The 23,323-nt window shown below is 35.6% G+C and overlaps 1 long non-coding RNA gene across 1 annotated transcript in view; it reads right to left on the bottom strand.

Moving 5' to 3' along the window:
- LOC145531339 (uncharacterized) overlaps nucleotides 1-23,323 on the bottom strand; it is a 139,954-nt gene that overhangs the window by 51,556 nt on the left and 65,075 nt on the right. The window contains exons 3-4 of the long non-coding RNA XR_014072364.1: nucleotides 10,607-10,676; nucleotides 4,680-4,825 (exon numbers count right to left, since the gene is read on the bottom strand). This is a non-coding gene — a long non-coding RNA (uncharacterized LOC145531339). The remainder of the gene's footprint in view (nucleotides 1-4,679; nucleotides 4,826-10,606; nucleotides 10,677-23,323) is intronic.

Here is a 23,323-nt window from a genome sequence, read left to right as displayed (position 1 = left end):
GTATGCATAAATATATGTATATATATGGCACATTATTTTTATTCATTAATTTCTCAATGAATACTTAGAGTTTCTATATTTTAGCTATTGTAGATAGTGTAGTGAACATGGTGGAGTGCATATGTCTTTGCATGTGAAGTTTTAACATTCTCTACTTGTTTTTAATTAGCTGCTGACAGTTAATGCATCTGTGTTAAGAGTTAATGCAACTTCTCTCTGTGTAATACCATTCTACCTTTGATCCAAGGTGATACTAATCTTATTTTTACTTGTTCTATGTCATTTACTTTAAAAATATTCTATGTATCATTGCTATGCATTTGCAGCATGGAGAAGAATTTAAAAAAATAAACATTTACTCTCTCTTGACCTCTTGACTCTTCTCTTTTAACAGAAAAGGGAATTCAAAAATGTATCACAATATTCTGATATGAAATTTTTGACTTAACTGAAAATTTTCTCTTAAAACATTTAGGGAAACTTTACCACCATTTTTTTTTGCAACATTTGATAATGATGAAGAAAATTTCTCCTTCATACTAAACACAAAAATACATATTTATCATCTGCATATGAAATTAGTTTCTGTCTTATCCTATGGAGAAGAGAGAAAAATATGCTTGTGGTGAAATAATCCATAGCATGAAAGCTTCTTGGGATTATATTTTGTAAGTAGTTCAACAGAAATTTAATGAAGATGTCTCATGCACAAGGCATGATACCAAGATCAGACCACAAACATGAGAGATCAAAAAAGGTAAGAAAGTGACATTTTTACTATTACCCACTTCAAAAATAGTGGTCTGATATACTCCCAGACCAATTCTAAAGGAAAAGCAGTTTATTTAACACCTATAATTGATTATAAGAGAGGCGATTCAGGTTTTGGTGTCAGGCAAAATATTTTATTCTAATTATTTGACAGAGGCTCTTTATAGTTACAGGAATCATAGTCACCTCAAGGAGATGTTAAAGTATAAATCTATTTTGATTAATTGCTGTTGCAAGTTGATATTTTATTGTTAGGGTATAGAAATGCAACAGATTAATTTTGTGTCCTGCAACTTTACCAGATTCATTGAGTTACAGTAGTTCTTTTGTGGCATCTGTAGTATTTTTAAGTAGAGTATCATGTGAACTGCAGAGTAACAGGTCTACTGATTTCTTTCCAATTTTTTTCACATTTAAAGTAGACTGGGTTTCCTTTACTGAAGTATAGTTGGTTTGCAATATTATATTAGTTTCAGGTATACAACACAATAATTCAATTTTTTTATAGATTATACTCAATTTAAAGTTATTATAAAATATTGGCTATATTTCCTCTGTGTGTGTATGCTCATGCTCATGTGCTCTGTGCTGTATAATTATCTTTGTGGCTTATTCATTTTATATATAGTAGTTTGTATCTATTGCTCTCTGACGTCTTTCTTGCTCTCTTCCCCCCTACATCTTCCCACTGGTAACTGCTAGTTTGTTCTCTATATCTGTGTTTTTCTGTTTTGTTATAGTCATTCATTTGTTTTTTTGTTTATGTTCCACATGTAAGTGATAAAATATAGTACCTGTTTTCCTTTCTCTGACTTATTTTGACAAGTATAATACCTTCCAGGTCCAACAGAGCTGGTGCAAATGGCAAAATTTCATTTTTTATGGCCAGTGTTTTATACACACACACACACACACTCACATATTGGATGTTCACTAAACTTATTGTGTATTAAAAACATTAAAATAAATAAGTAATTTTCTGACATGGCTAAATACATAAAATAGGAATTTAGAAAAACATTATCAAAATATATTTTTTAAAAAAATAAAAAAACTGTGAAATTATGTAGGTTGAATGTTAACCTATTTGGCTTTGCTGATGCGAAGGATGTTGCTCTTTTCTTGATACAGTTTAAAGCATGAACAAACTATTTATCTTTCCATTAAAATTTAATGTTAAAATTATTACCCATTGGAAAATAAGCTTCACACTTGTGTGTAGCTAGATTATTTGTTGATCACATAAAAAAATCCAGTTATTTTGTTGTCTTCTTTTCTTATTCATTTATTGTATTTTTTGGTGCCAGTTAGTATTTCTAGCTCATGATTTGAACAAAAAATGATTTTAGATTTACAATGTCTTATGTCTTTTTGACAGCTCTGTGAGGTATTTGAACCTTTGGACAAAACTGAGATTTGGGATATTTAGGAAATGTAATTAATTCATGTAGTCTTTGCCTCCAGGTCATTTGGATTTGTACAAAGCTGGTTATAAATGCAGAATATTTGCTTGCTATTCTCAAATGAGTATAGCCCTAATTAAACTGAAACATAGTGTTATTATTCTTTTTGAACAAATTTTCCCTATGTGTGTTGAATTTTTCTTTAATTCTGCACAACAGAAAATCAGAAGAGAAATCTAATCTTCTCTTTCTCTGTTGCATTTCATCTTACAAAGAAGAGATGATAGCACTCCAAAAGAAAGGCAGCCATCTGTTGGAAAGAAATATGAGAAGCTGAATTGTCAAATCCTCTATTTTAATCGTTCTTCAGCAAAAATTGGTCATCAATCATGTTTTAAAATAGAATGTGGGCACAGGAAACATTCAGGGAAAAATATTTTTCCACATTATTGTTTTCTGTTTTATTCGTGGCATAGTGCCTTATAGGGGTTATATTCATTTTAACCACAGAATTCACCATTCTCAAAGCAGACTACTCTACTTTAATGTAGATCATATATTGGATATCAGATGACAAATTGCCAAGGACCATGTTCGATATCTGGGTAGATGAAGAGGATAATGTTTCCTTCCTTTGTGAAAAGTGAATTCTATTTATTAGTTCATTTACTTATTCTGTCCTGAATGAAACAAATATTTTTAGCTTTTACTGTGTGCCAGGCATTTTGTTAGGTATGGAGCATTTAAAAATGAATAAAATACTATACTTTCTTCAAAGAGATCAAATATTCCATTTCCAGTTACTCTCCATCCAGTGGGCTATGTTGAATGTCAAGTGAAAAAGTTACCACAGTTCCAATTATCCATAAAGAACAACTCATTGTTATTCCCACAACTTGTCTAGCTTAATCAGCACTCAAGTCTTAAAGCTGTCAGGCAACATTAATTTCAGTGAGATCTAAAAGGAGCACAGACCTAAAAATCCTGCCTGAATATAAAGAACCCCTCTGTTTTCCTACTCCACTATTGGAAAATGCTTTGTTATTGTTGGAAAATGAGTTAACTTCATAGAAAACAAATGTCTATTGCCATCATGGAGCCATACTAAACTTTCCATTAATCCCTACTTTGAACCATTAATAAAATTAAGAGAAAAAGGATAGAGGTGAATTGAAGAGAGCTGGGTTTTCATTTTCTGGTCACTAAAAAAAATGTAATTTTATGAGGTACTATTTATAACTTATATGGCTATTTTGAAGATATGACTTAGGTTGCAACTATGACAGCCAAGGTTTTATGTTCGGCACATAAAGGATAATGACTTTTGTGGTACTGTAGATTTTTATTTTCAGGCTATAATGCATAATTTTTCAACATTTAACTGAATTTAAAGTGTTTAGGTTCCCAGAAGAAATGCCTTATCACTACAAAGGGTAATCTACCTCCATTTTTTCCTTTTGTTATTTTTCTTGAAAAAAATTTTTTGTTCGGATTACAGTGATTAAATAGCCTATTTGGTTGGGGTTGTACTAAAAATTGAATTAAACATTTTTTTTAAAAAGGTTATGTTTTTCCTTGAGGGAATGATGTTAATTACTAATTATTGCCTACAAAGAAAAGAGTAATGATAATCAAAAATTCTTGCTCCTAAACTGATAAACAGTTTTGATCAAGTATATGAATCTTACCCTCAGAATCAAATGAATTAAAAAATTGAAGGATTATGGGAAAATGATGAACAGTAAGAATAAGAGCTCTTGCATTAAATGTATATAAAGTTGAAAATGACAAAGATAGTTTTAGCCTGGCCTCCTGCACAACCTCTACATTATTTGTTCTTTTGAACTTAGGCAGAGCAGTCCCTGTATAAACGTGTACATTATTTGAATACCATGAAACCTTAAGTTCTGTTGGTTATTAGCATATTAACTTGAATTTCACTATCTAATTAGCATAGTAGGAGGAAAGCATGATACATGTCTGTTGGCCAATGAGTTTACTTGAGCAACTTAAACCACAGACCCAAGTTCATGGGTTTTGAAAGGTGTTCCTTCTAAGAGGTGGGGAGTAAGTTTACTCTGTTCAATAAACCTACATTAGACAGTATTACTGACTCAATGGACATGAATTTGAGCAAACTCCAGGAGATAGTGACGGACAGGGAAGCCTGGCTTGCTGCAGCCCATGGGGTTGCAAAGAGTCAGACACGATGTAGCGACTGAATGAACACACACACACATACAACTTTGGCACTTAACAGAGCAGACTGCTGGTTGGGACACCTAGGGATTTTAGTGAGAAAATTTCAGTGTTGGGCTGCTCTAGGATTTACTTTTCCCCTGTTGACCTTCAAAAGAGAGGTGATTCTATAGCCAAGAGAAAAGGAAGGAATTTTACAGGTGAAAGACAAGTATCACATCGTTTTCATCTCCTTATAGCCATACCCAGTAGGATAGTACACCCCACAATTGTTTGGTGAGTGTGATAATGGATGCCACTACTTACCTTCAGTCACTGCTCTGCAGTTTCAACTTCAATAAGTAATTTCTAATGTTTTGCTTCAAATTCATCTTCTTTAACACAGGAGGAATTATCTTATCTTGAGGGTCTTTATTCCCTTCCAAAAATGAACAGGACACTTTATAAACATTCTGAGAAAGACGAGAAATAAAAGAAAACAAATTTTGAGTTGTAATATAATAATCTCAACTATTTATTACATGCCAGAGGCTAAAAAGCAGTACCAATTATCTAACACATACCATTTTATTTCATAAAAGAATAAATACGAACTGAAGCAAGAGAGTTCTAGAAAAGCATTTACTTCTGCTTATTGATTACGCCAAAGCCTTTGATTGTGTGGATCACAACAAACTGTGGAAAATTCTTAAAGAAATGGGAATACCAGACCACCTTACCTACACCTGAGAAATCTGAATGCAGGTCAAGAAGCAACAGTTAGAACTGGACACGAAACAACAGATTGTTTCCAAATCAGGAAAGGCATACAGCAAGGCCGTATATCGTCATACTGCTTATTTAACTTATATGTAGAGTACATCATGCGAAATGCTGGACTGGATGAAGCACAAGCTGAAATCAAGATTTCCAGGAGAAGTATCAATAGCCTCAGATACGCAGATGAAACCACCCTTATGGCAGAAAGTGAAAAAGAACTAAACAGCCTCTTGATGAAAGTGAAAGAGGAGAGTGAAAAAGCTGGCTTAAAACTCAACATTCAGAAAACTAAGATCGTGGCGTCCGGTCCCATCACTTCATGGCGAATAGATGGGGAAACAATGTGAACAGTGACAGACTATTTTTTTGGGCTCCAAAATCACTGCAGATGGTGACTGCAGCCATGACATTAAAAGACTCTTGCTCCTTGGAAGAAAAGTTATAACCAACCTAGACAGCCTATTAAAAAGGAGAGACATTACTTTGCCAACAAAGGTCTGTCTAGTCAAGGCTATGGTATTTCCAGTAGTCATGTGTGGATGTGAGAGTTGGACTATAAAGAAAGCTGAATGCTGAAGAATCGATGCTTTTGAAATGTGGTGTTGGAGAAGACTCTTGAGAGTCTCTTGAACTGCAAGGAGATCAAACCAGTTAATCCTAAAGGAAATCAGTCCTGAATATTCATTGGAAGGACTGATGCTGAAGCTGACACTCCAGTACTTTGGCCACCTGATGCGAAGAACTGACTCATTGGAAAAGACCCTGATACTGGGAAAAAATGAAGGCAGGAGGAGAAGAGGACGACAGAGGATGAGATGGTTGGACGGCATCACTGACTCCATGGACATGAGTTTGAGCAAGCTCCAGGAGTTGGTGATGGACAGGGAAGCCTGAGGTGCTGCAGTCCATGGAGTCACAAAGAGTCGGACATGACGGAGCGACTGAATTGAACTGAAGGAATATATCATTTTCCCTATTAAATATAATGGCATGATTTTCATTTTTAATAGAAAAAATAAATGTGACCTACAATTAGTTCATATTTTTCATAAATCACCCTCCTTTAAATGATAATTTCTAATGGGATTGTGGAAAGCAAATGGGCCTTGGGGTTAGCTTAACCTGAATTCTGAATTGACTCTGCCCCTAATGTATAGTTTGAGTTAATCAGAATTCCTTAACATATGGATTCCTCAAAGTATGAGAAATTGCTTAGCATACGACAGGTTTCAAGACTTTTGTCTTTCTTTTTCTTTGTACTACTGGGACAAATGATTGGATGACAGAAAGAGGGAAGACTCTAGATAAGACTGTGAGGATAGGTACTGCTTAGGAAGAAAAATATAAGCAGGAGAATGCTCTGGGCAGTTGCTCTTAGCTCACTGGCTACAAAGAGGGCTAGAGAGAGGAGAAAATATCTCAACAATACGTACAAAATCAGTTTCTTTCTGTTTTCAAGGGACGTGTGAGTAGACAGACAGATTGTCATTCTGGGTTTGAAGGTTACTTGGGATGATCTGACAAAATAATATAGATTATGTGGAATGCAAAAAATCCCCTTTGTAGGGTGTACAAACTGTGTGTGTTTAGGGGCTGGCCCATCAGACCAACAGCAACCTCCTTAGAGGTCCCAAGAGTTGGTGTGAGGCAGGGCTGTCTGATCTTTGCTACCTGGAGATATGGGCTATCTGCTCCAAGGTGGGTCCCAGGAGGATTCATTCATTTAATGACCGTGGTATTTTCCACAGCAGTTTGTCAGTATACTGTGGGTGTAAATGCAGCCATCATGATGTTTTACTACCCACTGCTTCCACTGACCTATGAATCGTGAGAACTCGTAGAGGTGGTCAGAAGCTGGTGGGATAGTGATGAAGAGGACAGGCTCTAGGGACAGCATGCTTAGGGGTGATCCTGATGTTGCCTTTTACTAGCTTAGCCATGGTATTTAGTTTTTCTGGGCCTCAATTTCCCATCTTTAAAATTGACAATAACAATTCCCATCTCACAGGGACATCTGAAGGGAGTGAATTCAGTGTGACATCAGTGTATAAGTCACCTAAATTTGGTCATCCTTTCTGCCATATGTTATCTGAATCCTATAGCAATTAACACAGCAAAACTGTATTTGCATAAGTAACTTTATATTCTCTGTTTATGTGCTGAGCAGAGCGGATTCATTTCACACATAATTTGCAACTTGTTATAGGGCTTTTTCAATACTAATACCCAAACATGTTAGACAAAGAAAAGATGGACACTTTGTTTTCTACTGATTTTGTACTACTGTATTTTCGACTTCTTAGTGACATTGGTTGTGTTAAAGGTCTGTGCCACACACCCTGTGGTGAATAAGAAATCGTTTTTACAGTTGCCATTGCAATGAAAACCTTATTTGCATTAAGAATAATTTTATTGTTCTTTCAATATAAAATTAAACTGATAGATCATTTTAAAGGAACACATTTTTCTTAAAGAGATGAGATAAGGAAATAAAGTGGTAATACTGTGTTTAATTTATAAGTAAACCCTAGGAACACAACTTATTCCATTTTGTTACTATCACAGGGAGTAAAAATTTACCATGTTTTTAACTGATTATAAACAAATCCTATTATTAACAAATTCCATTTATCTCCTGTTTATTTGTTTGTCATGTAGATGGAATTCCTTTTCTTCTCCATGTTAGAGACTAAGTTGTAATGATCAAATAGAACAATATAGAGAAATAATTAGAAGATCAATTTGCTACAGGCCTCCCAAGATGTTAGACATGTATTATACAATCATGTAAATTCAACGCCCAGGTCATCAATAAAATATAGGCAGAAGTGATGAAAAATAGTGAGAAATAACATATATTCCTGTGTAACTTTCAAGTCCAGCTTTTTCTTCTTGTTCTCTCACACATCATTCAATCACTAAAGATTTACTGCTCATTATATGAGAAGAAATAGAATATTTTAGATATAAAATGAAGAAATAAAATTCTCTACCCACAAGGAATTTGCAGCAGAAAAAAGAAAGATACATTAATATAACACTGTAATGTGATGCAATCCAATGAATACCGTACTAATGCAGTGACAATGCTAGAAAGGATCTCAAACAAAGTGCTGTGGAGGACAGAGGAACTCTGTTCCAGGCTCATAACTACTGAGCCTGGCTGCTGGAGACAAACACAAAAGTAAAGGTCCAGAGAGAAGGAAACATCATGACTGACCCGTGAGGATTCAGCAGGATGCATCCTGTGGAAAAGAGGGGTCATTCCACAAAGACCATGTGCAAAGGCAGAGAGGTGAAACTGTTTTGGGAGATAAATAGGATTTGGGTTAAAGAGGAACACAAAATATATGACAAGGAATAGTGAGAGAAAAAATCTGGAATAACAAATTAGGGCCATATTGTTAGAAACTTTACATATATGTAAGAAACTTGGACATGAACATGAAAGCTTTAGGGAGCTACTGGGTAATTTAAAAGGAAGTGTAGTGGTCAGAATTTTATTTAGGTTTTGAAAACAAAATCAAAGCAAATAATAAAATTGAGGGCACTTGAGATATAGCAGAATGTAGACACAAATGGATCAAGCATCAAGGTTAGAAACACATTTGACCAAATTGCTGAATTGAGGCAGGCTAAAGAAAGAGTTCATAAGTCTGCGTGTTTTGAAGAGAGCCTAAGGCATAAAGAAGGCTGAATTGAAGAACTGATGCTTTCCAACCGGTGCTGGAGAAGACTCTAGAGAATCCCTTGGGCAGCAAGGAGATCAAACCAGTCAATCCTAAAGGAAATCAACCCTGAATATTCATTGGAAGGACTGATGCTGAAGTTGAAGCTCCAATACTTTGGCCACCTGATGTGAAGAACTGACTCATTGGAAAAGACCCTGATGTTGGGAAAGATTGAAGGCAGGAGGAGAAGGGGATGACAGAGGATGAGACAGTTAGATGGCATCACTGACTCAATGGACATGAGTTTGAGAAAACTCAGGGAGATAGTGAAGGACAGGGAAGCCTGGGTTGCTGCAGTCCATGGGGTCACAAAGAGTTGGATACGACTTAGTGACTGAAGAACAAAGGCTCCTGGATTACTGTTGTTCACTTAAGGTAGAATCAACTGTTTTATGCACTCAAGAACAGATGCAAAGACAAAACAGACAAGTTGTCAATGTTACCAACTTTGTACAAAGTTACTTTGTACAAGTAGATCCTTCTCTTCTTCAGTCTCTTGTACACTTCTTAAGATGATAAGAGCATGGTCAATACATGATATATAATACAATACAATATAATACAAATTCTTAAATCCATGTGGAGTATAAGGAAAATTCAGTATGTATATATGTAAATATATTCTTTATTTACAACTAACTCACGAACTGGCTTCATAAGAGCTAATTAATGTTCAAAAACATTTCTCAAATATTTATAGTTTTTAAAATTAAATGTACCTTGATACAGCTACTTGTAAAAAAATTCTTTAAAAATATAAAGTGATCTTTGAAAGAGCAAAAAAAAAAAAAAAGCAAATTTTGCTATGGGAAGATTTGAATTTAATTCAAAGTCTTATATTCATGAAGTTTAGGTGACATCAAACTTGGCCTTGTGTCTTTGAACCCTTACTCATTGCAATCCAGGAAATTTGCTTTAGAACTAGGGTAAAAGTAAAATTGTTTGGGATAGGTTATTCTTTCTTTTGTGTAGTAAAATCATAATGTCTAGAATAGTATGTGCTTCCAATGTTCAAATTATTTTTCTCAATCTTAACAGTAAAATTTATTAAAATGTGAAGGTTAATACAATGGTTTCAAAAGGCAGAAAATAGGTAAAATGGAAATATAAGATATTTTAATGGAAAAACTAAAAGCTTTTAAATAAGGCACACTTTTCATTGTATTGAGAAAGAAAAAAATATTAAGAATTTGGCATAAAATAGTTTATAAAATCACATTAGCAAGTATTTTGTACATTTCTAAGATTTTTCCATTGAGTTATTTAGCAATTCAGTTTGATTTTTCAAAAGAAGCATGAGTTTTAAATTTTAGGTGAAGATAACAATGAGACCTACAAACTATTTTGAAGCGAACTGGTTTAATTCAAACAAAATAGACTGACTTTTAAACCACTAGCTGTTTAATTGTGTTAAGTAAATAGTTTCGACTCCCTTCAAATATTTCAATTTTCTAACACCATTTTATTCATATATTTATTCATTCTTACACCCATTCAAAGTCTATCTGCTAGGTATTGAGTGACCCAGGCTCCCCTGCTGGCTCAGTGGTGAAGAAGACACAGAAGACACAGGTTCAATCCCTGGGTCAGGAAAATCCTCTGGAGAAGGAAATGCAACCCACTCCAGTATTCTTTCCTGGGAAATCCCATGGACAGAGGACCCTGGTGGACTATAGTCCTTGGGGTCACAAAGAGTTGGACAATACTGAGAGACTAAATAAAAAACAACATTGCATGACTCACCAGATGCAAGGCTGAGCAGGACCAATTCAGACTCTGACCTCACAGATTTTCAGTCATGTATGAGGGGAACCTGGCATTTAAAGGGAAGAAACAGACCAAGATATCAGAAGGTTGATTCAGTGGATCTTGAGCCTTATTATATGCTTATTGTAATACACTAGCATCTAAATGACACACAAAGCTGCTATGACAGTTCCTGGAAATCCTCTCCCTTTCCCCTAAATAGTTGAAATAATCCTTCCACTCCTTAGCCTATGATATTACTTAGCCCATAAAAACTAATAACATCGTACTGGGGCCTCTCTTCTTCTGAGATGGCCTACACTCTATCTGTGGAGTGTATTTCTCTGAATAAATCTGCTTTCACTTTAAAAAAGTAAATAAAATAAAATGGAGAAAACGGTATGGTATGAATGAGTATGTTTCTTAGGGACCAACTGATTGAGACCACCTACCCTGGCCAGGCACGCTCGCATGATTTGTCTCACAAAAGGAAGTCCTGATAAAGAACATGGCACTGACAAGCTGCCACCAAAACTGACTGGAGAAATTCGGGAGGGACCACAATATGTCCTGCCAACCTCCCAGAAACCTTCACACTGGAAACCATCTTGACTCAGAGATGCATGGGCCAGAAAGGACCCTGAGTCACCCAATATGGTCATGAGCAAGATGATTGGCCAGGTATCGCTCAGAAACTAACCTTATCACGATAAAATCTGAGACTGGTAGCCACGAGGCAGAGTAGTCCTTCTGGATTACCTTACCCTGCTGTTTTCTCTAGAACACCCCTTTTCAGTACAGTCTTTTGCCTATCAGTACATGTGTTGCCTTGGACAATTCATTTCCCGAGTGTTAGATAAGGGCCCATACCTGTCCCACGCCTTGGCCCATAACAACTCATGACAGAAACATTTACAGAATGGAAAGAAGTTGAATCTGATTAAGTACAGCTTGTGAAAGAGACCAGTAGTCTGTGAAACTGAAAAGATAGAGTTATTCATTCATATTAATGGAGTGGAGCTTGTGTCCCAGGCACTGTACTAAGATTATAGAGCAAATCCATTTAGGTTATTTTATTGGTTCATTAGAGATCTGTTGGCTGCTTGGATTAGAATAGTGGTGGTGGATAGAGGTGTGGAAAGCAGAAGAGGAAACAAAATTTTGACCATGGTCTAGAATAAGAAATATGTTTTTACATTTTGACCCAGTGTGTGCATGCACATCTAAGTCTATAATAGAAATACATATTTGTGACTTAAAACTGATGCTGATCTCTATCAGTTTTAGTTTACTATATACCTTTTCATTAAAAAAATGGTGGTCCTGACCCATTTAATTTGAGAATCCCTGGATAGATAATTACAAATGGTAATGAAATGGTATATTGTCACCCTGCTTATTTAACTTACATGCAGAGTACGTCATGAGACACGCTGGGCTGGAAGAAACACAAGCTGGTATCAAGATTGCCGGGAGAAGTATCAATAACCTCAGATATGCAGATGACACCACCCTTATGGCAGAAAGCGAAGAAGAACTAAAGAGCCTCTGGATGAAAGTGAAAGAGGAGAGTGAAAAAGTTGGCTTAAAGCTCAACGTTCAGAAAACTATAAGATCATGGCATCTGGTCCCATCACTTCTGGCAAATAGATGGGGAAACAAAGGAAACAGTGTCAGACTTTATTTTTTGGTCTCCAAAATCACTGCTGATGGTGATTGCAGCCATGAAATTAAAAGATGCTTACTCCTTGGAAGGAAGGTTATGACCAACCTAGATAGCATATTTAAAAGCAGAGACATTACTTTGCCAACAAAGGTCCGTCTAGTCAAGACTATGGTTTTTCCAGTGGTCATGTATGGATGTGAGAGTTGGATGGTGAAGAAAGCTGAGCGCCGCAGAATTGATGCTTTTGAACTGTGGTGTTGGAGAAGACTCTTGAGAGTCCCTTGGACTGCAAGGAGATCCAACCAGTCCATCCTAAAGGAGATCAGTCCTGGGTGTTCATTGGAAGGACTGATGTTGAAGCTGAAACTCCAATACTTTGGCCACCTCATTTTAAGAGTTGACTCATTGGAAAAGACCCTAATGCTGGGAAAGATTTGGGGCAGGAGGAGAAGGGGACGACAGAGGATGAGATGGTTGGATGGCATCACCAGCTCGATGGACATGGGTTTGGGTGGACACCAGGAGTTGGTGATGGACAGGGAGGCCTGGCGTGCTGCGATTCATGGGGTCACAAATAGTCGGACATGACTGAGCGACTGAACTGAACTGAACTGAATGAAATCCTTAATTTACTGCTTAAGGGAGTAGAGGGTAATGAAGGAAATGTGTCAAGCCTGGCTCTAAAACATTTTGCTTCTTGAAACAGGATAGCAAGTAGCCACATAGAGTAAATAGGCCAAGTTTTGGAATGAATTTATGATTTGGGCTTTGGACACGTGGAATTTGAAGATCTTTTGTGACATTCAAGTCATGTATTAAGTAGGCAATTTGACTCATAGGGTCCAGGGCCTGGTGCAATGGCCTAGAGTGTAGATGCTAATTTATGAGTCATCTCCATGCATGTGGTCATTGATCATGGTCACCTAGGAAGAGATCAGAGACCAGAGAAGAAGATGAGGAGAAGGCTGAGCCCTAAGCTTTGGGGAATGGCTTTCTTTCAAATAGCTGTTCACAACTGAATAAACCTAAGGGAGACAGCAAGGGAGCATCTAAGTAGACAGGGAAATATCAGGCAGAAGTTTGTGTCAATAAAGGCACCAGCCAAAGAAAGTACCTTAGGAAGGAAAAGTGTCATTGGTGACATTTCAGTACAATAATAAAATTGAAAGGCAGATTGTCTTGTGCTGAGGAGTGAGTGTAGGGTAAGAACAAGGAGAAAGAACAGGTCTTTTGAGAAATCTGGTGTGAGTGGAAAGGGCAATGAGCTGAGAGGCAGCTGGCAACAGACACTATAGGGTCTTGTTTATTTTGCTAAGAAAATTGTAATTTGTCCCATTATCATTGGGAGCAAGCACATTTTTACATAGGAGTACAATATCATTGTTTTTGTGAAATAGATGAGTAACTCTGGTAAGAGTGTGAAGTGGATGGGTCATGTTTGGAAACACACCGGCAGTGGGAAAGCTATTAGGAAGTCTATTGACACACAATCCAGGGTGGAGGCGGCAGCAGTTGAGTATCATTTAAACAAGATATATTACAAGAAAGTCTGTCTTCTTATACTTTGTCCTCACATCCTTGCAATCAAATCAGTTTCTTAGTTTCCATTGATATAAGGTACTAAATTTAAAATAATCCCTATAGATTAGATTTTTTCCCTCAAGGGCTTTTAAAATGAAGTGTAATATACTCAGTAAAATGATTGTGGAAAAAAGTAGAGCAGTTTTAAAAAGAACTAGTGGGAAATAAAAATAATTAACTTTCAAAATTCAAGGCAGGAAAACAACTGACAGGTTCTCAGTCTACTCAGGATATAGGTTCATTTCCCATTAATAAGTCATTTACCAAAGGAACAGAAATATAATATTCACGTTTCAGTACATTTTAAAATTAATCTTATCTACTCTAAATTAGGACAATAAAATGCTTTCTTTTAATTGACACAGAAAGAAAGTAGCTCTTAGAATACTCTTTTTCTCATTTTTAATAAATAGTAGAGCAACTAAAAATCATAGTCTAGATAAAATCATGCTTTCCTGTTTGAAGAAAGTGTTAAAACTTTGAAATTATTAACCATAATAAGTAATAAAAAAGTCCACTCCAAGTATGTGTTTTCCGGTTTTTTTTTTCTTTTAGCTTTCCCCTAGACAATTTCTCATAACACAAGGACTTGTCAAAAACACTTCTGAAAATTGACAGTGTTTTAGAATTAATGAACTACATTCCAGAAATATAAATTTGACTTAGCTAAAGGGCATAAAAATTAAATTTTCAAGAGAAGCCCAAATGATCTAGAATGCAGTTAACAAATAAAGCAGAGAATAAATACACAAGTAATGATTTAAAACATGAAGGTCATTGTATATTTAATAATTTACCTTCTTGATATATTGATATGATGCCAGCCCCTGTCAACAAGCATTTGCGTTCCACTGCAGTATTGGACATGGATTTTTACTGACACTCGTTAGAATGGAAGAAGTAAAGGTAAATAGTATTATATTATTCAAGAGACAAAGCGGTTTAAGAATAGGAAAGGTATGATAGAAATAAAATAGATTTTGTGACTTTTTTGTGTGTGTGCTTAATAAGATGACAAAAATATTGAAATGAATTTTGATTAAAAAAAATCTTCTACCTTCCTTGGGAGTCATTAAAGATGAAAAAAATCAATCATATGGAAGCAGATGGTGGAATAGTTGGGAGATTTCTACTGCTGATTGACAGCTATGAAGTCAGCAAGAGAAAAAAATTAAGTGGCTGAACACATTTGTATTGTTAATATGGCTAAATGTTCAATTTCATATACTTGTTTGTTTGAATACTCCATACACTTTTGGTGGTATATGTTGAGAGAGCTGGAAGATAGAAAATAAGGCCAGTAGATTTGGTCAAGTTGAAATTAAACATTTTTATCATATCCATATATACTTCTGTTCTATTTATATTTTATGATATTTTAAAAACTGAATTTATGCCATATAGTGTAAAAATTGAACAACACAGAAAGGATGAGAAAAGAGTATCTCTCACAGTCTCTTAATTACAGAACAGATTTTTATAGGCAGTGCAATTACTTTGAAATATTTCTGTTATCAGTATTTTATGATTATCTTCAAATTACAAAAATATCACTATTTATTGATGTTCATATATTCCTGTTCTAACAGATAAGAATTTTGTTTATTCAAACACCTCAATTACTTTTCCTTCTACTCTTGTATTTTTATTGTTATGTCACTGATTTTTAGTTCCTTTAATGGATATCTCTGTAACTATATGGATAACTATGGACAATTTTGGTCATTTAAAATTCAGTTCACTAACATTCCATGGTGTCTTTTGATTTGCTGCTTTTTAGGATGAGAACATTAATTTTTCCGAAAATAACCTCTCCTTTGCTCAAGTTCTGCTTCCAAATCCTGTCACATCCTATTTCTGTTCTATAACTAAAATTAAGTCCTTCATCCTGATTCTAAAAGTTGACAGCCAATAAACTGCATTTACATAATGATAATCAGGTAAATATCTTTCATCCAGTGTGAAGCAGTGTGCTGTTGTTACTCTTCCTTGTCTTCATTTCTGCTGTTATGAGCCTTATGCCACACGCAAAAATTGGTATTTCTAATATCAAAGAAAATTATTTCCCTTTCATTTTTGTCTATCAGTTGTTTATATTAAGTCACAATCTATTTTGTTTCATATTGAGATCATATTTTTCTTGGACACGTTTTTGTTTTTCCTGGAATTTGAGATTGCTTTTTATTTTTCTTACTGAGATACAAAATCAATACCACATTTATTTCCAAGATCTTCCAAGTTCTTCCAAATTCTAACCTTCTTTTGTACTATGCTCTTCTCTTACATTGAGAGCATTCTTCTTAGAAGCAACTGGCTTCCAGATCAAATTTGGAAAGATTAATTATAGGTCTCCTGCATGACTTAAGAATTTTTAAAATTGGACTCTTAGGCAAGTCCAGCATTTCTTGTAGGCAGCATATTTTTCTTTCTTGTTTCCAGCCTTGTTTAGCTAGTGTACAACTTTGAAACCTTTCTTATGGAGGATGCTTTTAAGATAAAATATACAAATTTTTTAAATTAAAAAAAAACTTTATTCATACATATGCTTAATTCATATGTTCTAGTTGAAAATATAATTTCAGTTTCTTAAATATAGCCCTCCCTCAATCTGTTACAAAATTCTGTTTTCTATCTTTCAGGATACATTGTTTTTGTGAAAAAATTAGATGCAAGATTGATTCTTGTTTCTTTTAGAAGATGTGCTGTTTTGTCTTTCTCTGCAAAACTTTTTAGAATCTTGTTTTGATATATTCAGTACTTTAATAATTGATAATATTTCTAGATGTAGGTCTTTCACAAATTCTTGCTAAATGGGCACTTAAAGGGTCCTATAAATATCAAGACAGATTTGAAATAGTCTGTTCTATTTCAGATTTGGGGAAATTTCTCCCATTATTTCTTTGATGATTTTTTAAATTGTTTCTTCCCTACTATTTTTCTTAAAAACTAGCAAGTCAGATACTGAATTTTCTGAATTAACACTTTATATTCTTTAGCTTAAGCTCTTAGAGAGGTCCTCACCTTATTTTATCAGTGTTCTATGGAATTTTTGTTGTTGTTCTATTGATTTTAATTTAATTAATCACATTTAAATTCTGACTCATTTTTTCTTATAGTTTTTTTGGGTTGCTTCTTATTGTTGAGTTTTCTTCCTTAACACAACACTTACTGAAACTTTTCTAAGTAGAGTTGGGTTTTATTGATTTTTTAAAATGTCCTTTTCATTCCCATGAATATCTGCTTCTTTTGAGTTCAGTTTTATCTAGGTTTTTATGGGTCTTTATTTTTCATGCTGGGGGCTTTCTTCTAGTATCTAGTCATCTTTATTTGTTCTTTTATATTTGATATTGAAAGATGAGGATGAAACCTGAAGAATGTAAAAAAAATGCTTTAGCATGAGTTAGCAGGAAGCTGGCTTTACTCTTGAGGTTCTCAAAGATGCCAGAATTATTAATGGTATGTTATAAGATAACAATGTCCATCTTAAGTGTCTTAGTTTCCCAAACAGATTGACAGTTTTTATAGAGAATAATTCTCCAGTGTGCTGCCTAGGGGTAAACTCCTGGACTGAACGGTTGGGATGAGGCAGGAATCGATAGGGAATTTATGATATACTTTATATTTTAAAGGAATTAATTAACCTTCAATTTTTCACCATGTCGTCATCCCACCCTCTTGTTCTCTGCAAGTCTCTTTAAACATGTTTCCTTGCCCGTGTAGCCCCTACCTCTTGTGTTATAGATTTTGCATTTTATTTTGGTTTAATCATTTCTATTTGTTATCTACTTTCCATCTTCTCCATGAATCCCTTTTTTTCTTTTTGTTATTATGTATTTATAACTTTAAATTCATTTACTGTGTCATTTTAATAGTGTCTTAGAAGAGGGCAAGAAAAATATATGTCAGAGACCTGGAGCCAGAAGACCTCAGCTCTGTAGGGACACTTTTTTTAAAAACATGGTTTTGAGCTTGTAATGTCTCTATACTTCTGATTATACTGATAGCTTAAATTAACCTGTGAGCACAAATGCAATTTGTTTTCAAAAGACTCTATTCACTCAATCACTTCTTATTGACTTTTACTTTGCCTTGTACTTTTATTTTGCCTGCTTCAAATTTATCTTTGATTTGTAGAACTTTGGAGAAGGGATGCTGGTGATGCCAGAAAAGATGATATTCTCAGTTAATTCCTAGGGACATAATCTAGTCCTCCTAATGGCATTGAAGATGAGTCTTTTCCCAGCTGCAGGGTCCTGTTGAGCACCAAAGTGAAGCGTGTTCCAGAAGCATTGTGTTTCCAGACAACAGCAGTTATGGGCAGAGGTGATGGTCTAGCATAGGAATTCTAATTGCTTGTGGCAACTGGGCTGACAGTAGAGGAGATGTTATCAGTGGTGTTTTTACTGCATTCACATGAGCCTACCTCAGTGGCTGTCAGCTCTGGAAGACATCACCCTTTTAGACTGGCCCTTATCTAACTTTAATCATCCACCCCAGAAGGGGGAGAGGGGAGGCTTTGTGGAAAGAGACAGTCAGATTGCCTTCCTCTCCCTGGCCAGTTCTTAAAGTAACATATGTTAAACACATTTATTAAGGTTGTAAATAAGTAAGCAAGTGCACACACAGGCCTTCGCCTCCATCCCTCTCCCTCTGTCCCTCTCCCTCCATCCCTCTCTCCTGAAGGGAGAGTTGCAGGCACAGAAGTGAGTGGCTGGATGCAGGCCCAGAAATCTGGAAAGTGTATTATGTGGGATCCCCGTGGAGAAGCACTTGGCTGCCGGCAGCCCTAGCTCTGGTTTCCACACACCATCAATCTAGTGCCTGGCGGTCACTGCTCCCTCCTCACCTCACCTCATGCAGAGAGCAGACAGCTCAACTATTTGTCTCACGCTGCAGCAGCCAAGCCATTTGAGGAAAGAAAAGGGAAAGGAAGAATGATGGAGGTGGGGAAAAACAACAACCTTCCAACAGGCTACCACTCCCTTTAACTGTCAGATGGTTCATGACCAGCTTTCACTTGGACCTTTGGATGCAGATGGTGAGAGGAGGAAACCAGAGGTGACTCACAGTGGAAGGGCAAGTATCTCGCCCAACCTTTGGGATCAGTTCACAGTGTTCAGAAGGGAAACTTCAGGTGTTCTCAGAAAGGAGGGTGGATTTGGGAAATGGGGCCAGAGGCTACTTTGCAAAAATAGGAGAACAGAGGCTAAGTCTTTCACTAAACCCCTGGACGTCAGATTTACAGCTCTGGTACAGAACAGGAAACTGAGGCAGGCAGAGGTCAGTTCAGCCATGAAAATCCCACACATAAAACCAAGACCAGTAACATATATGTGAGGCATCCTGTCATTCAAATAGCACGTCTGTGCTTTCTTAGACTCCTGACACTGCCTGGACAGTCTTAAAAAAGAAATAGGGAAAATGGTATTTCTGTAGAAGGAGAATTTTCTCAGGACTTAGGATAATGTCTATTATTTGGAATGTTCTTTATTTCTGGTTTTCTGGAAAAATATTCTGTATGCTCGTACCTTTTTGAGTACTGCCTCAGCAGTGGCAGGAAAAGAATCAGACAATGATTTAGGGTCTTGAGGACATCTAAATTTTCACTCCTTTTGGCTTCAACTTTGACCTTAACCTCAATCCTAAAATTTACTGGCAAGAGAAAGGGACTCAGGCTTGCTTGATCAGTTTTTCCCATGCGTGTCTGGCCTAAGGTCTGAGACCTGGATCATACTTGACTAGTGAGTAGAATTATTTGTGAGTCATAATGAATGCAAATTATAATAGTAAGGAAATTTTTAATAGATGCCAGACACTTGTAAAACCAAGGATAAACATTTCTATATTCTCTAATTTCCTTTACTCAAACTAGAAGGTTATGTCAGAAAATCAAATGCCTTTCAGTGACTAAAAGGAGCCACAAAAGCATAGATTCATCCCTGAAAAAAACTACTGCCTCATGTAAATATGCTGGAATACTTAAATATATTTACTAAAACTCTTGAGTTTGTGCTTTCTGGTCATAGCTTGTGAATGTTTGTTCTCAAACACTCATGACACCACTCAAGTTTTCACACTCTTCTGTGAAGGCAAACCCTGCCTTCTAGTTTGGAGTCTCTCATTTTATATTGCTAGACTTGAGTAAAATTTCATTGTCAGCAGAAAACAGCTTTATTCAGCCAGTGGTTATTTAGAACCTCATGAGATTAGGAGAATTGCAGTACCTGACTTAAACATATAAATGCTTCACTCCCTGAGCTCAGTGTCTTTGGTTTCCAAGAATATTACAGAAGGTTTATTATACTTTCAAGCTTGGCAATGCTTTATGCATAGGAGCTTTCAAACTGGCAGTGGATCTGGAGCTAATGAAACTGTAAGAATAACACATAGCAGGAAATGGTTCACTGGTTTTGAGGCTTCATTTATTCCAAAGAAAAGAGCAATGTTATTGTAACAAAGGTTAGCAGTATTTGTGTTAGAGCAATTACAAAAATCTTATCTTCCACATGTGCATAAAATGAGAATGAAAATTAGTTTACTTTTAAAGGGAAAAAAGTCATTTTTTAACCAGTGAGTCTGTTGTATTTCTTTGATAAAGATATTTTAATGTAACATTTTTTAGTGCATTATATGAAAACAATCACAGTCTAAATGCTCTGCCTTAATCAACTAAAGATAGTAAAACATTATTTCATTCTTTATTACCAAAGGATCAAGGAGATTAGCAGTTCAAAAATGAGGAAGATATTTATTTATTTCCAACAAAATTGTTATATAACTGTTTCCTAAACCCTAGTTTGCCCTCGCCTTTCCATCAACTTTTCAAAATCTGAGCCTCTGTTGGTATTTTGTTTCATAACATTCATTTTCTTAATTCATTCATAGTTCAAGGAAGAGTTGAGTTTTTGAAGCCTAATTCAGAAGGATTGCACCCCCACCCTCCCCCCACCCATCATACCTGTCGGGCTTAAAACAAATCATACTCACAGAATGAGTAGAAATAATTTCCTTTTATGTTATTAGGAGTAGGGAGGTAGAAGGATGCAAATTGAAATAAAAAATAAGTAAATCCTAGCTCTGTAAAGTTTGCTTCTGGTAATATGTGATTATTATAGAGGCTCATGTCACATTATTTTATTAGAGGTAATTGTGTATGCTCTGATTCCAATCAATGGGCTCATTGTTGAGGCCAAAGGTCATGATCCCTCTAGCTGGTCTCTTTGTTTCTAAGTGACTAACATCTAGGTCAGAGCCTGTGGCATTTTCACTCCTCAGTGACTACTAACTGGTGATTTTCTGACTGAGAACACATGTAAGTTAAGTGTTATTCACCTCTGTCACCCAGAAAAAGAGTACTCAGCCAATAAACACTTTCTGATTTTACTTATATATTGGTGCTCTTGCAGATTACTGTTAAATTAGCAATACTTGAATTTACTTCAAAGAGTACATTCTGGGTTGGTTCAGACCAACATGGCAAAGCTCAGTTCTTGATGTGAGATCAGCTGACTTGATGCTTTCCTAAGAAAACGCTTTTTCATTACTGTTTATTGAAATTTCTACCTTTAATCAGTTCCATTTAAGAAAATGAAAACTTCTATTCCTGTTCAAGAAGTTCATGGCAAATGCTTAGATTGATTTAAGAAGGTTAATGATTAGAAGTAATGGGGGAAGCTTTTCATTTATCCCTAAATGAAGCACCTTGGTCTTCTAAGAGTTGACTCTAGAATTAATCATTCTCTCATAAGTTAAACAGTTCATTTTATTTGCCTGGGTTTTCCAAGCACAGTTTTGTTTTCTGGCTAATTGTTGAGTTCAGCACAGGGAAGTTAAAAAACACCCAGCCAGTTTCACATGCAGGTGTTACTTTGGTCTATAGAAATATCTGGTTTAATTTGGTGTGATTGGATATTTTACTTTGAGGACCTAGTAAAGAGAGCTGGACTCTTTCCTCAGGGGTATTTGATTCCTTTCATTAAAAATAAAATAGCACTTGAACTTCACACTGAATTTTTAGGTAGTGACTCTAAGTGACATGGAGGGGGGTCATGTGATGTACTACAAAGAATTTAAATTGCTTTTAACGATTTGTTTCAATGCCCATGGAATATGGAATTTCAGTGGTGAAATCTGTACCTAATATGGTGACATTTTTACCTAATATGTTGATATTTGTACCAAATTTGTATTGAGAGTGTACAAGTAAGGATAAAAGGTTTCCCATGGCAGGGGTTGTAACAGCACAGCATTATTATCCAAATTCACCATTTGGCCAAGGAATCATTCTTAGAGATGTGTATGTATGCCTGCATGCTTATAAAAGTCAGGTTAAGCAGTCATATGGGGATATTTAGCACCTTTTCAAACTTAATAAGTGAATGCAATAAGGAAACTGTGCAGTGACTTTAAGGGAACACAGTTTATATCAAGTTTACATCCCCAGCCTTCCATAACTGGACCTGGTGATCCTTAGGTGATTAAACTCCAGATCCTTTTGAATTCCCCTTAGAAGATGGAATTTAATATTTTAGCCTTAGACTGGCCTCAACTTCCAAAACGCTCAAATTCTGGAAGGCAAAATCAGAAATAAATATGTTTGGTTGATTCATTCATTCTCCTACTCCCTTGTTCATTTTTTTTCCTATTCAACTTATATTTATTAAACATATGAATATTAAACAACAGATACTGTGACAGGCATATAGAGATGAATAATATACCATTTTCCTTCAAAGTGATTAAATTCTAGTGAGGGGGGCAAAACAATAGAAATATAACAATATAGAAGGATAATAAAATGACAATAAAATGAAAAGCATAAGATGTTTTATATAATTTGTTCTGTGATCAAGGAGGTTTTTTTCCCTAATGGTGGTAACATTTGAGGTCATTTTTGAAGAATGTATGGAGATTTTCCAGGCATTCCTTTCTATAAGAACAGTTTTGACAGAGAGAGAAGTATTTAGTGTGAATTAGTTAGCAAGGTGATATATTCTAAGAAATACAAATAGTTTGATTTGCATGGAATGAACGTTTGGTTGCCTTTGAATAGGACTCTAAGGATATATCTGGAAGGTAAATACAAAATAGATAATGAAAGCCATATAGTTATATCTGGCAAGATAGAGGGGTATATTTTGTCCTCCTTATTGAGGAGATTTAATTAAAAAGACTTAAGAAAACTTAAGCTGCAGAAAGGGTATTGAATAGGTGAAGCACATCGGACATTTTATGGGGGTAAAAGTATTCAGCATGATTCTATAACTGTGGCTTTGTTGATATTTTACATTTGTCAAAACCCATTAACATAGATAATGAATGCCAATGCATGCAAATTCAAAAATTATTTAGGACTTCAGTGGATCTTAGGAGGGACTACAGAATGTAACAAAACAACCTATCAAAGCAATCTAACTGTACTATTAATGTATGAAACAACCTTACTGAAAAAAGTGGGAAAAAGTTAC

This window comes from Giraffa tippelskirchi, chromosome 13 (assembly GCF_054371585.1).
Source record: "Giraffa tippelskirchi isolate mGirTip1 chromosome 13, T2T-mGirTip1v1.2.pri, whole genome shotgun sequence".
Taxonomy (NCBI): domain Eukaryota; kingdom Metazoa; phylum Chordata; class Mammalia; order Artiodactyla; family Giraffidae; genus Giraffa; species Giraffa tippelskirchi.
This window is presented reverse-complemented; position numbering and strand designations above follow the sequence as displayed.